Source organism: Crocodylus siamensis, chromosome 3 (assembly GCF_052110815.1).
Source record: "Crocodylus siamensis isolate JL-2025a chromosome 3, ASM5211081v1, whole genome shotgun sequence".
Taxonomy (NCBI): domain Eukaryota; kingdom Metazoa; phylum Chordata; order Crocodylia; family Crocodylidae; genus Crocodylus; species Crocodylus siamensis.
This window is the reverse complement of record NC_143397.1, coordinates 176,058,897-176,074,808: the sequence shown is the minus strand read 5'-3', so window position 1 is coordinate 176,074,808 and position 15,912 is coordinate 176,058,897. Positions and strand designations below refer to the sequence as shown.

The 15,912-nt window shown below is 39.6% G+C and overlaps 1 long non-coding RNA gene across 1 annotated transcript; it reads right to left on the bottom strand.

Annotated features, from left to right (window-relative positions):
* Nucleotides 1-1,313: 1,313 nt before the first annotated feature.
* On the bottom strand, nt 1,314-7,935 carry LOC149869166 (uncharacterized). Its single transcript, XR_016441407.1, has 4 exons — nt 7,707-7,935; nt 6,262-6,466; nt 4,575-4,641; nt 1,314-4,346 (listed from the first exon to the last, which is right to left on the bottom strand). It is a non-coding gene; the product is annotated as an uncharacterized LOC149869166 (long non-coding RNA).
* Nucleotides 7,936-15,912: the final 7,977 nt, after the last annotated feature.

Here is a 15,912-nt window from a genome sequence, read left to right as displayed (position 1 = left end):
GACAGGTGATAGGGTTCTCACCCTTCCCTTAGGGATACTATTTTACTGTCCAAAACATCTTATTGTCATGGTAAAAAAAAGGCCAAAGAAAATGAATAAAACTTTTTTATCTAGGACAGTTGAAATATACATTCTACCTTTTAATTATATTATTTCTCAGCTCTGGTACAATCCGTTGCACTGAAAGAGGAGGAATGGGAGAGAGGATTAAACAGATTAGATAAATATACTTTATAGGTTTTCAACTTTGCAACATGGGATAAAAATTAGAAGCTCTGTTTCATTCACATCCAAATTAGTCTTAGAAGTATCTGAAAGACCTGCCTGGAAATTACAGATTTATTCCAGGTTATGTGTCAATTGGGGATTTATATGCATAAAACATCAAATTTGAAAACTTAAAATTATCTCCTGAATGCTATTTTGAGTTTCTGCAATGTTCACATTTTTGCATTCAAGTTAAACCCAGTTCCTTCAAACACTTATGCTTAAGGCTATCCATGAGAATAGATCCATTGATTGAAATAAGCTTGCTCATATGCATGAAGATAAGCACATGTTTAAGTGTTTGCAGAATTCAGGCCTGTGTGTCCTACTTTACAACACAGAGTCTCTGATATTTATTGGAGAAGATTTTTGCCCTTTTACATGGTTTTCTTATCGCAATCCCAGTAGTGCACTACACTGGAGTCCAGCTGTTGTTCCATGCCTCCATTTCATCTGCTCCAAAGCAGCTCTGAGCAGGCTTCATGGAAGCAGCCAACATCAGTGAGAATGAGCAAACTCAAGAGATGGCTGTCATTTTAGGTCCTAGTTACATGGTAATTTTGGGTAGCTCCTGGAGCTCTTAACACCTGGACTGTCTGCACAGTAACACTTAAAACTAGTTTTAAACATTCATCAGGCAGGTCAAAGTTGCAGTGCTTTAGGCAGGATTATCTCTGATTTGTGTTACACTAAAGTGTAGCCACTCTAGGCTACACTTTAGTGTAAACACCCCTGTGCCCCTTCCGTGATGACCCAGATTGGGCCCACTTCCTTTCCCCACACCCAATCTCTCTGAGGCCTCCAAATCCTAATTCAGTGCCACCCCATCCCTCCTGCTTACTTGTGGCTGTCTGTTGCAGGGGAGCAGGCACATAAGGGTTAATCTGCCTGCCTGGATTTCACTGACACTGCTGCTGTCTCCCGAGCTCAGCCCAGAAGACAGCATCAGCCCAGCAGCAGTGGGGGTGGGGCTGGCAAGATAATCCCCCCCTGGCTGCTTCCCGGGGACAGAGAGCACAGGCAGCTACAAGCGGGGGGGCGGGGGCAGGGGGTACAGAGGGATCCCCAAGGGCAGTGGTGGAGCCCAGAATGAGAGAGGAGGGTAGGGATTCTTACTTTCCAGTCTTCCAGGCCCCTGATGGCCTTAATGTGAGACTGCTGCAAACTCAAGCTAGTACTAACACAAAACAGCTCACAGGAGTAACATGTAACAAATTCCTTAATCTCAAAAACATGCACACTCCATAGAAATGCAGGATCCCCTCAGTTCTGTTGCTAATATTTATTTACATCTGTATAAAATAATAAAACTGAAATGACTAAGTTCTTTATACTAAAGAAATACTTCTCTAATGAATAACTTTGTCTCTCACATATTGGGTCTTTGCCACATATGGCATCACATAGACAGACTTTGTCACCTTGAGAGGTATTGGCCAGTTGAGAAAGGAATATTATCTCATTGATTTAAGTGGGGAGGAAAAATAGTCTTTGAACTCTATTTTAATGTAAGTTGCAACACGCTTTTTAAAAATGTGAAATAATACTTGTAGTTTTATTTTTACATAGATGCGTTTCCCTTTTATCTAGAAGGAATGCAGTTCAAGTAAGCTAATACTGAAGAAAGCAATCCCATTCCGCATTCGTCTTATAACTTTTCAATACCCTGCTACAGAATACGCCTTTTATTAGTCTCAGTAACAGTTTCTTCCATCCATCTTTCTTTTGAGGGCCAAGAAAACCTTTCCTCCACCCCCTGCTTTGATTCTTTGTAAACTTTTCCTTCCAGTTCCTGCAATATTTCTTTTTACTTTGTGTGATGGTCCAAAGAAAAGACAATTTGGATTCTTTTCTCTTCACCAGTACAAAACTTCTTGCTGAACAAACTTTTTTTTTCCCTTTCTGCTTTTTGTACGTCTTCCATGTTTGAAAGGACTCATCTCTCACTTTGGTGATGGTTACTCTGCAAAGGAGTGGGTGGAAGAAAACAAAGGTGGTTTTCAAATGACATTTGCAATTTCCTGATCCACTACCAATACTGGAGTAACTTGGAGTATCGTTAAGATTCACTGAAGATATGTATAGATGTCCACAGCAATAAGGGCTCTACTCAGAAATGTTCTACCCACACAGACTTTCATGGTGGGAAATCCATTATACACAGAGCTAGCTGCTCCTGCTCTGAACTACATGGGTATTCCCCACTATCAAGGAAATGAATCTGCCAATGACTAAATCTATAAGATTTGGCAGTTTTGCACCAGATGTAAAGGTGGTACAAAGGGCAAGGATACTCTTCCATCAGGTATCGCCAACGATGCGACTCCCAGTCAGACAGTGGGCAGCTTATAGGCTGAAAACCTCATAAGCAACCAGTTCTTGCATTATGTCCAAAGCATTAAAGAACAGGCAATGCCTTTGGACCTTTGCTCACATTTTAGACCAAGAAAAAAGTGAGTACTCCGCCAGGAAGTAAATTCATATCATGATAAACCTAGAATAAATGCAAAACTGAAAAAATCAATGAGTCCACTGCCCAGTTTTGAACTCAGAAGTCTTGAGATAGTTGTAAATTAGGCAAAACATGCTGTTGATCTGTAGTTTCCCATAATATAATAATTTATCACTCAAATACTTAAAGGCCTTAGATGCAGGATTCCTTAATGCACAGGAGACTCAAAACTTGAGAGAGGCATCTTGGGCTTAATTTTATGCAGCCAACTCTAAATCTTTCCCCTCTCCTCTCTTGGGTCTAGCTATGGCTTTCAGTACCATTTTGTGGCCACTCAGCAGCTTTCACCTATTAAGAAAGCTAAATTGGATGCTAGGTGTCTCAACTGCCTGCAAAGCACCGATAATGACAATGGCCAAGGGGGAAGTTTGAAATACAGCTCTTTGCAATTTGCTTGCTTGGCCACAAGGTTCAGCACAGCTCCTCAGGTAGCTGGCCCATCTTGGAAGGTTTCCTTTCAATTAATAAATCTAAACCAGGAGCAGTCAGACAGAGGGAAGAATTATTCAGCATAGTCAAACAGGACACAGCAAAATCTAATGGCCTGAAGCTAGAAATAAAGACAATCCGAGATAAAAAGAATCCTAACAGCAGGATCAGCCAAGCAAGAATCACCCGAGGGAAGTCATCAAGACACCATCCCTGGCTGTAGTGAAGGCAAGATTGGATTTGATAGTTTCCATAGGGCAGAGCAAGTCTTGCACTGGTGACCTTTGGGGGCAAGTAAGGAGAGGTAATGACCTACATGGAGAATTCCTGCCTTCAACCATATGATATAAACAGATTCAGCCTGAGAAGGAAAAAACCCTATAGCCTTTAAGCTACTCTACTTTCAGTAAGGAAGTGCACATCTAGACCATGGCCTAATGGTTTGGGCACAGTGCTAGAAAGAGGGAGGTGCCAATTCAAGCCCTGCTGTGGCTGAAGAGAGCCAGCAACATGGGTCTCCCACCCCCCAGGTGCTTTAACCAGCAAACTGTTAAGCTGAAAGAATTTCCTTACATTTACTACTTCAATTTCTTTCTGGGATTTACATGAATTTACACACCAGCCCAGGAAATCCTATTCCACCACAGAACGTATGTGGACATTTGTGGGGCATTCTGAGCATGCTCAGATGTGGACGTATGACTGCACAGGTGAAAACAGGATGTAAAATCTGCATAAGTTCCAAAAGTCCCACTTTTGCAGCTATACCTGGGCATGTAAAGAACAGAAATAATATTCAGTTCTGTGTTTATATAACCAACCTATTAAAAGCAAAAGCTATCTTTTTAATCAGTTTAGTCTTAATCTTGCAAAGAATAGTCTGGTTTTTAATGTCCCTTTTATACACAGTGTAAGAATACAACAACAAAGAAAGTTTCCAGTGAAACCATTTAGCTGCCAGTATCTTCAGTCTGTCTCAGGCAGGTTTGAGGCCAGAGAGTGGTACTGCTAGTTGCTCTAGTAGTTTGCCCTCTCACATCTATAAATAAGGGAAACCTCTGCCTATACAACCTGACAGTCTTCTTGGTACAATCTGATACAGCTGATCTTCAGAAACTTCTATCCTGTCTCCAAGAAGCTGCAAAGGGAAAAGAAAGAATTGTGTGTGGCTCAGGGTCTCTGAACAACTGATTCCTCACCTGTTGAGTCCCAACTGATCTAGTCTTGGGGTCCATCACTATTGGACAGCTACTAAAAATACACAGGCTTTTCCCCTAAGTTATCCATGCATTTAGCTGCTTTGCCTAAAATGCTGGCCTTCTTGACTTCCCTCATATTATCCCAGAGATTACTATATTACACTTACCTATGCATATCCTTTCAATGGTGGCCAATCACAACACCTACCAATATCCCGCAGCTGCATTACTGCCCTGTAAAAAATAAAATGTCAGCAAACCCTTTATTTTTTTATTTTACTTTTTATTTTCCAAGCCCATACTCAAATTCTGTACTTCGCTATACACAGCTCAAACCCTTATTTAAAAGTTGATAAATTTCTTTGTTTTAAATGCAGAATACAGGGTGCCTTCTATGCTGGAAACTGGAGTGAAAGTAAAACATAACTCAAAAGGTTTGGTAGCCTTCCAGCAGAAATTTTCTACCAATATCCTATCAGATGATATTATACAAATGTTGTTTTTTAAAAGACTAGTCATTTGAAAGATATGCAACTACCATGTAGCACTAGTGACATCTACTGGAGAGAGCCTGTTGAAACAGTGACAGGAAAATACAAACTACATTCAGCCTCTTGCAAGCAAGTCACTGGAGAACTTAGAGTTGGTTTTTGGAGAGACTGGATATTAGCACAGCACTTCCAGACATTTGGAACCAACAAGCCTGTGCAGCCATGACAGAAAACCAGTAAAATAATGTTGTGGAGTAAATTAAGGCTGATATGGCTAAATACTGCCCTTCATTCAAGATAGCTGCTTTGCATCCCCAAAAAAGGCAAATGCATGTGAATTCTCTGGGTTGAAAAGTTTATGAAAGTATTAATGAGAGAGAGCCCCACAGAAACTCAAAAGCAAGAAATGCTGACTGGAAGTTGTTTGGTACTGTCAGTATGGCAACTGATTATTTTATTCCTCCTGAGCTTAATCAGGAATTACTTAGACCTTATATTTTATCTAGCAGCTTGGGTCAAAAATAGTTAGCAATATCAACCAGCTAATGGGTATTAAATTTTGACTGTAAATTCCATGGTAAGGAGGGTGGCATGTTGCACTGCAGTATTGCATGGTTGGAAAAATAACAATTCCCAATATAATTATACTACCTGGGACTGGTAGGCAGCAATGTAGCCAGGCACCCAGGACACAGCACTGACTTCTGGTTGCCACCATGCCACCAGTAGCCAGTTTTTTTGGGCCCCTCCATACCCCCAGCTGGCACCTGGAGCAGTTGCCCCAGGCACCCCACCCTAGTTATACCAGTGCAATACTGTACCAAACAGGACATTCAAATCTTCACATTAATAGGACATTAATATCCTCTTTGTCTCTACTCAAACCACAATCATAAATATAAGTTTATAATAAAACCCACTGTTCATACTTTAGGCACAGATTACTAACAATCCTGTTAGGCAAATACCTTAAAACTAAGAGCATATGTACAGAAAATCAGAAAGAACTTGCAGTAACTATACCTTCTCAATTTCCACACATTTATTGAGCTCCTTTGCTTAAAATGCTAGCTAGCCATCTGTTGTTTTGGAAGAAAGGACCAGATTTCACATATTTATAGCACTTTTCATCCACAGCTCACGAAGAACTTTACAGATATTATACCAGATCCATTATAATTTTATTGAGAGCTGTTTGGATGGCAGTAGATAAAAGAACATCAGTGGGGAAATGGATGAGCATCATGGAAAATGAAAGTGCTCATATTGATGGGAATAGATAAATGATACAGTCTTAGGCAACTGTCTGAGCTGGTTACAAGTAGTTTAAATGCAAAATGATAAAATTAGGAGATCTACTTACTGTATTAGTGTTAAAAGAGCTTCATATTATCAACTAGCTAATAAATGGAGTAGCTTTACCCTTGGATTGGGTTCCTCTTGCTTGAAGTCTGGTTTGAGCAGAGGATCCTACATGCAGTTATTATAAAACCCTTGCTCCTTCAGGACTTAGTCTCTGAAAACTTGGGAAAGGTTGTCCCTTTCAGATTGGCCACCTGTTAGAAAGACTTAAGAACATAATGAGTTAGATACTTTAAGATTTTAGAACATAATAAGTTAGATAAATAAAGATCACTTTCTTTCTGTGTCAGGTATTGTAATCTTTTCTCTATTGTTCAGATTCATAACTATTTTATCATTTGTAACTGGCACATTTTTCAGCAAATAGTCACTGAACCAACAGGAGTTTTTGCAATTTTACATTTGATTTTGGCAAATAGTAACGGCATTCTAGAAAAGCTGCCCATAGAAAACACACATGGATAAAGCAATCAACAGTTTTTCAATGTAAAATAAAATGAAAGAAAGACAAAAGTAGGTTTGTAACTAAGATTTCTTATCTTAAAAATGAAAAAATTGATAAACTAAGACAACTAGTTTGTAAAATCAACAGAGCTACTTCCAGGGTTTGCATAAAGAACAGGTTTTGAATTTCTATAAATCAAAATGCAAAACCTATCTGAAATACATTTCCTCAGCAAGGAAAAAAAAACATGTAGGGAAGGTCTGCAGACCAAACTGGAAGGGCCATAAAAAGAAGATTAAAAGCAAGCAGGGAGCTAAAAAGAATGTGAAAAAGTGCAGATCAGCACAAAACATTCTTCTTAGAGGTCAGGAAGGGTGAAAATTGAGAAAGCATGAACTTCCAAAATCAAGTTGTGTTAGACTTTGCAAAGGATATTAAAACAAATAGGATCTACAGATACTAGAAATACAAAATTAAGAAAATATGGAAAGAATAAGTTGAACCACTGTGCAAAGAGGTTAAGGATAATCTGGTATGGCCCCAAAATGAAATTATTACTTTCCCTCCGTTTCCAGTAATGGCAATGATAATGAAGGGAGAACAACGACAATATACCTATTGGAATTATAGGACAGAAATGGAAGTTAGTGCAGCTGAGATGGGAGCAAATTCAAATTGTTCATCGTATTGAAATGAGAACAGTCAGATAATCTCAAACCTACAATTAGGAAAATATGGTTTATGAAATCATAGGCCTCCTAGCAAATTAGACATAGCATGTGTATTAGGGTTGGAGTTTGTATAAATGAATAAAAACAAAGGGCTTATATTTGAGGAGGGGAAGCAAACTGGGTAACTATAGTTCAATAAGTACAACCTTAGTTTTAGGGAAGGCTTAATGAAAGAAGTGGAAGGAAACAATAATTAAATGTATGGAGGTGAATAGCAAAGAAGATCAAAAGCAACATGGATTTACCAAAAGTAGATTGTGACAGACTAACCTGATACAGTAGGACCCAAATCATTCATCGCCAGGTAGTTCACAATCTACTTCACTCACAGCAGGCTGCCAAAGAACCATCTACTCAGCTGTTTGCAGTAGTTTACTTCAAAGTGTGCTGCTTCTCCACTCAGTTGGAGCTCATCAATGGTCTTACAATCAGAGAAGTTGTGCTCTTTGAAATAAAAACTGCAACAGAGAGTTGAAATGCCTCAGTGGTCCTGTACAGATGTTTGCTGTAGCTCTGTACATCCCCAGATACTTAGCAAACACTTATCTTTCCAGGAGGTAGGAACCTAACCCTTCAAAGAGTCTGGGCTGTCTTGTAAAAAGATAACTGATTTTTCTCAATGTAAGAAATGCAGTTGATCTCATCATCTGGACTTCAGTAAAGCATTTGATTCAGTGCCACATGGAAATTTATTAGCTCAACTAAAGAAGCTAGAGATTAGCAGAAAATAAACTGAGTAAGGAACTAGCTACAGGGGAAACAACAAAAAGTACTGATATAAGGGGAACAGTCAGGCTGGACAGAAATTACCACTCAAGGATAAATTTAATATTTTAATTAATGATTTTGGCATAAAGAAGTAGAAGCGTGCTAATGATCCTTCCTAATGACAGAGTTTGGAGATAGTGTTGATACAAAGGAAGGAATGGAATGCCTTGAGAACTGTAGTAGTAAAAATAAAATGACACTCAATAGTACAAAATGGGAGGACATGTGTTTAGGGATTAACAAAAATATTGTCTCTAATCTGGGAACTCATCAGTTGGAAACCATCTTAATTTATTGCTATATAAGAAAAAGTCAAATGTTATTCTACCATGTATCAGGAAAGGTATTTCCAGGAGAGAATCCAGTATAATTTTATAAGGCACTGGTAGGACCTTATCTGGGAAACTGCATAAATTCTGGTCACCTACATTCAATAAAGAGGAATTTAAGCTGGAAAAAGTGCAGAGAAAGACCAGCAGAATTATCAGGGAAATGGAAAGCCCACCGTAGGTGAAGAGACTCAAAGAAATTAATTTGTTCAGGCTAGTAAAATGAAGGCAGAGAAGGGGAATATGCTTGGTCACAACACATAATTCATGAAAAATACCAGAGCAACAAAATAACTAAGTGAAACTATAATGCTGTCCAAAGAACAACAAGGAAAAAACAAACCATGATTAAATTTAGATAGGGAATAAGAAGAGTTTTTCTAATGATCAGAGCAGTAGGATATGCTAAAAGTCTTCCAATCACAGTACTGAAAACACAGAAAAGAAAGCTGCATCTTTTTCAGATGGAGTTTGATCACTTTAGGAAAGGAATGAGGAATGATGGGATTCAGTTTCCTATAAAATTGCTATGAGTTGATGATTCATGAAGTACCTTGGACTCACGGAAAAAAAATCATTCCACAAATCAGCATGAAAACTAGGAGTAGAAACCAGAAATCCTGACTCCCAGTTCAATTTGAGTCAAGTAAAAAGTTAGAAAAACATCATATTTAGGGGTAGACAGTCCCTGACCTATTGCACAATGACTTAAGCTTTTAGCATATATCTGAACTCTGTTTAGGTAAGAAAGTTCTTGTTGGGAAACAATCACATACCAGTTCTCAAACAGAATATTTATTTTGATGTATACTGTTTAAAGTCACTCTGTTATTTTGTATGAGACAGGACATCTATTTAAATAAGGAAACAGAAAGAGAGTTATGTCTTCACTCTTGCCTGCCAGCCTATGGGTGAGCCTCCTGGATTCTCAGAGACCACCCTCAGTGCCTGAGATCACATAAAAAGCATTGCCTGGCTTGATAGGAACTGCCGTTTGTATTAGCGTGGTCTCATCCTAACTGCCTTCTCTCAGTATCATATCTACCCACAAATTTCCTCTGCACAGCCTCTGTGGACTGCAAAAAGTAGGCTATCCGCAACACAGCTGGTTGGGACAGTGGTGCCAGATCCACTACCACAGGAAATTCCCAGCCAAGTGGTCACCCCCAGAGCAGTGAATCTGAAATAGGAGTGTGGTGCTTACTGCTCAGACCCCTAGTATCTTGTGCTTTGCAATGACGGAGGGCTCTCAAGTAGTAGCCAGAGGCTACAATTAGGATTCAGAATGACCTTAAACTTGGAAAATGCCCCAAAATGATTAAACTGAAATCAATAAGAGCAAGTACAAAGTCCTGTGCTTAAAAATGGAACAATCAAATGCACAAATACAAACTACAGACTGACTGACTTGGCTACAGAAAAACACTTGGTGGGCACTTGTACTGTTGCAAAAAAAACAATATCATAATGGATGTATTAATACAAGTGTTGCTTGCAAGTGAAGAGAAGTGAATCTTCTGTTCCATTCAGCAGTGATTAAGCCTCACGACTGTGTTTAAGCTAGGGTACCACAGTTCAAAAAAAAGTTATATGAATTATCATTTATAGGTGTTCCCTAACAGGACGCTGAGGGAATTGGGAGATAGTCCCTTAGGGAGCAGCTAGTTAGGAGTTACAGCACTTTCAAAACATTTTGAAGGTGCACAGGAGTGACTTGCCACTAGAGGGCCTGGCGAGCAGGGACATGGACAGGAGCCAGGACTCAGAGGTGGCACATAGCTCAGAGGCAGAGAAACCAGCATAGGGCCTGTGGCTTGGGAGGAGAAAAGTCTTGAAAAAAGATTGTTTGAAGCGAACCACAGGAGGAGAGAAGTGAAGAGAAGTAAAGAGAAAGGAGTGAAAAAAAAAAAGAATTGAAAAAATAAAAGACCAAAATCTTGCACATTTCATTGAATTGGGGTTGGGGCTGAGAGGAGTTAGTACTCACACCAGGGCAGAGATGACACTCAGGGGTCTCTCTGCATATTGCATGAGGGCAGAGTTGAGACCCAGTACTACAGAAGTAATAGGATTAATTGCCACTGCCATCTGCACAGGTGATGCTTCTGGGTGCTCCGAGCAAGCAGCAAACTGATGGGCTGAACCTTGGTAGTCAGTGTGCTCAGGGTTGCAACCCTAGGGAGGGGAAGAAGTGTTGATTTGTGGCCAGCGCAACCCCTGGGCAGTAGAGTTGAGGAGGGCTGAAAGTTTGTCCACAGAGCAGAGGAATGAGAAGGGTTGAATGGTGTATCCTGGGATGCTGGAAGAATGAAAGTAGAGCATTTCATCTCCCCAAAGCATTCCAACGAAATCCTGGAATAGCTGGATAAAATGGTTCAAAGATGAACTTTACCCTGAGTTTTTGGCCCTGGATTTGGACCCAGCCCCTGTACCTTTGTTCCGGGCAAGCACAACCCTCAAACCAACCACAACACCTGCCAGTTGATAATAGGCGAGTTTATTGATAAAGAGTGATAACAGAAAAATAACAATACAAACAATCAAACAATTTTCTCTCCACCAATCCTAGGGCTGTCATCAGAGTCAAAGTACATCTGGTCAGCATGCAGGGTCTACTCTGAGGCTCTTTCCCTTAGGTGTGAGCAGTCTGGAGGTGGGATGCCGAGGCCCACAGACCCCCTCCAGTGGGGTGCATGAGACAGGCTACTGGTATGCCCTTAGTCCATAATGACCTTCGGGACCCTTCTGGGGGAACAGGGATGGGGACCCCTCCTGGGAGCAAGACAGGAGGGACAGGGAGGAAGAGGAGGGACGAGAAGTAACAGGGAGGGATGGAGAGGAACAGGGAGGGACCCTTTGTTAATCTCAAGTCTCTGCTTTTGTATTCTCCTTTCTCCCTTGATGACTCCTGATGACACTTCATCTGTCGCTATCTCTGGTTGGTTGTCTCTCTGTGGTCACACATCCACTTTAGCCTTCCAGGCCTTCTCCTAATTTGGTCTGTTCCCCTCAAACTAGGACTCAGCCCCCACTCTGCTCCGGGGCCTTGTAGCCGGTGTCACTTATCTCGTGTTATGGAACAATATTATGTATACTTCCTCAGTTCCCAGGTTTTGTGTCCTTGTTGTGTTAGGCAACCTGTATGCCTTGAAGGCTGTGATCTTGTGTTATGGCATGCCCCCCTCAATTCTCAGGCTGTGTCCATCTGTTGGCCTTATTGTGCTAGACATCCAGTCTTCTTCCAGGAGCTATATGGCACTCCGTGTGTGAAACACAGGCTCTTACAAATCAATTAATCCCTTCTGCCTAACTAGACCCCCTATAAAGCATATATCTAATACCTATAAGCCAGCTCCCAAAAAACAGACCCTTAAATGCCATTTTTAACCCAACATGACTGGCATAACTTTAAAACATTTGGAGGGAACATGTAGTGGGTTGACACTTTTTAATGAGTGAATGTTCCCATTTTAAGTGCCTTAATGACCTTACAGGTTACCTTCAAACCACCCACCTTAGTGAGTGACATACCAAGGGTCTGCAGATGTGTACTAGTCCCGTTGTTCTTCTCATTCTTTGTATTTACTGAACCTGGTGATCACTGCATTAAGAATTTAAATGATGCATTTCACTGGAAAAGAAAAGATACGGGGAAAAATCTGGGTGGCTACGCTTTGGTACAGACTACCTAGAGCAGTTGTGGAACCTCCATCTTTGGAAGTTTTTAAGAACAGTTTAGTCCAATGCTTGTCTGGAATGGTTTAGACAAGGCAGGAGCATCCCTGAGCAATGGGCTGGACTAGGTGACTTTCCAATGTTCCTTCTAGCCCTGTTTTTCCATAAGTCTATCATTATACATAAAAATGTATGAAAAATGGTTAGGAGAGAGGTACAAGACATTTTGTTTTTTATCTTTAAATATTATGTGTGCTGCCTATTGATACATTTGATTGAATTAAAAATTAGGCAAGTGCTTGACTCTAGCAAAGCAAAGAAATTGAAGGTTTGTTAGATAGTACAATATATTCAAATACACTTTCCACCATAAATACCCTCCAAAATCTTTAACTTGTGCTGCGTAATATTTTTTTAAAAGAAAATGCTAATCCCCCATGGAGGATACTCATTGACCTTTTAATAGTGCATCTTTTTTTTAGATGACAGTTACACAATGCATGAACATGCTCTGCTCTTTAAAACCTGCTCGTTCCCTATGAATGAGAAATGCAAGCTTATTTTTTCTCCTGTAAAACCTCAAGAAGTCTTTTAAAATATTACTATGTTCTCTCAGTTTTATATAATAATATCCATGGTTTTTGTATCTAAGGACAAAAAAGATGAATTAACAGAACAAGCCAAAAGATACTGAGAAAACAAAAAGATCCTGAAAATTACCAAAGTCATGGCAGCTTACATATTGAGTACATACTTAATGTCATGTATAAACAAAGATATCTACTGTATTATTATTGGAGATGATGTATGAACATCTTTAAAATATGATGAGGGATCTTCTCCTGCATGTCCTTGAGTTTTGTTTTCTAAGGAGAACCTGATGGCCACAGGGCAATACTTCATGCATTTCTTTGCATATTTTCCTGAAATCTTTCTGAAACTTAGCATGACAGAGAGGATAGACAAGAGGATTCACAGAGGAATAAAGCCACAAAAGCCAAAATGTAATTTCATACAAGATTTGCAGATACAATTTCCATTGTAGGCTGTGTGAATAATCATGAGCAATGAATATGCTGCCAGACAGTTATGGCAAGTGACTTGGCAACTTTTCTGTCCCTTTGCATCTTGGAGCTAGTCTTTTCTTTGAAAGATCCTGACGGATCATTTTCAGAGATTATGGGAAGGACACAAGATGGGTCTGAACTATCAGGTGGCACTAACTGCATCCGTCTCCTTGAAGAACTAGATTGTCCTCTGTTTCAAAATCAGGTGCGTCTTCCTCAACAAATAACAAAGTCTCCATATTTGGATTCTGCTCTTTGAGGTTCAGACAGCTCTTAAGAGACATTTCTCAGATTATTTTAGGTACTCTGAAAGATTCACATGTTGAACTAGGCCACCAAGATCAAACATATAAAGGACTCAAAGGTTGAAATGCCCAAAGAGGAAGTGCCAGTTGGAGACTAATTCAACATAGCACTTGCCATCAGTACAGTGGTGCAGCTGATAACACCTAAATGGAACTGTTGGACCATGGAGGAAGAATGCAAACACCCAGACTGCAACCATCAGTACAATTAACCTTTGAGATCATTCCCAGGTGCATTCTATAAAACACCTAAAGCAAAATGAAAAGTCCACATTGAGAGATCTTTTTGGAACCAGTGTGAGTACCTCATAAAGCAACTTCTGGGAACCTCAGAACAATATTTATATGGTAAGTCTCCAGATGTCGAGAACATCTGTACTTCTTTCAAGCCCTGAAAGAAGTATTACCCTGCCAAATTTCAAGACTTAAAAAGGAGCTACTAGTCCTTGTTATGGAAAAGGTATTATTAGAGGTATCATTATCAAAACAAAGTGCTTTCAGTTAAGAGATGTTGCAGAAGTGTTTATCTTTATCCTGGTACAAACAGCTAAGTATAAACTTCAGTAGGCATGAAAGGCTAACCAGGAACTTTATACTTACAGCTTTAGTAACTGACAGAAACAGGGTGGATTTGATTTCAATCAAATAGATTTAATTCATGATTTAAATCACAATTTAAATCATTGATCACAAGGCTTCAATTTAATTATTGTTTTCCACAAAAAGTGCATTATTGTTGTTTGATATAACCTCAATACATATTATTCACAAATTAGATGTAGGTTTCATTTTTAGACAGTACACTGTATGTTATAAATAAGTTCTTTTGATATTTTTCAGATTAATTTTGCAACTACATCAGAAAACTTAATTATGATTGGGGTATTTTATTTACTAAATCTAACTGAAGCAGATACTTGTGAAACCACTGGGAGGTGAACTATCTCCAATTCACTAGACTAATCATGGATATTTGGGGGATATTTTTTCCATTAGGACAACTACCACCAAAAATAATAGACATTTAAATGGTTTTATTTAACTAAAGCAGTTGAGCATATACCCAGAGGTACAGCAGCACAGCTCCAAGCCTGGGGCAGCTGCCTGGTACCCAGAGCAGCACTGACTCCTGCCATACCTATTGTGGTGGTGAAGTCAATCACTGCTACAGCAGCATTGACTGCTTTTGTGTCCCATCCCATCCAAACCTCCCTATCCCCTCCACACACAAAGGTGCCACCCAGGGCTGCTTCCCCCATCACACCCCTCCCAAGTTATGCTGCTACATATACTGTTGAGATCCACTGGAACATACAAGAGTCCTGTCTAAATGTAGTGACCTTAGGAGGAGCTGCTTCATGCTGCTCCATCAGTATCTTTTGAAAAAAATCAAACCATTTGCTTAGGAAATAAATTTAAGGGTTATATTTAAAAAAAAAACCCTCAAAACCTGTAATTTATTTAATAAGAAAGACTTTCATCCTGGTTCCTGCCCAGCAACAGTGCTTCAATGGCTGTGCAGAGCTCGCCAAGTGTTTCACCCAATATGGCGGTGTCTTTAAAATCCATAGTCTTTGCTATATTGACAACACATTTCAACATTATCTACAGAGTATGGAATCTGTGTCCAATTTGTAATAAATAATTATCCAATTGATGTTATGTGACTGCAGGGGGTGACATTTCTCTGTTCATATTATAAGTTTGGTATAAAGTATAAAGTTAAGCACAAATTAAACACTTAGGAGCCACATATACTAGTTGAAAAATTTCACATATTCCCTTGCTGCTCTTTGAACTTCCCTGTTAGTCACTATGTTGCCCTGTGGGTCAGGTCAACTCTCAGGATCTCAACATTGCGCTGTTAGACAGGAGGGTGTGACACAATTGCACATATACAAACACACAAATCAATCAGGTGCATACACACACACACACACACACACTACCAGCTCAGACACAAACACATCCAAACCAACCTAGGCACATGCATACCTATTACCAATTCAAGCACATACACTATACACTGCAGAAGTTAGACACAGATCACTAATTCATGTATCATGCACACAATGCCATATTTTTATACACACGCACACACACACTAGCAACTCAGATACACACACATTCAAAATAACTGGTCTAGGTTCATGCATGCACACCTATCACCAGTTTAAGCCCATACACGCTACACACACCAAATTTAGACAGAATCAGTTACCAACACCTGCACATTCAATACATATACATGGATTACTAATTTATATACCATACACACGCAATGATATCTGTATATCTATATCTATATATATCTATCTATATATATGTGTGT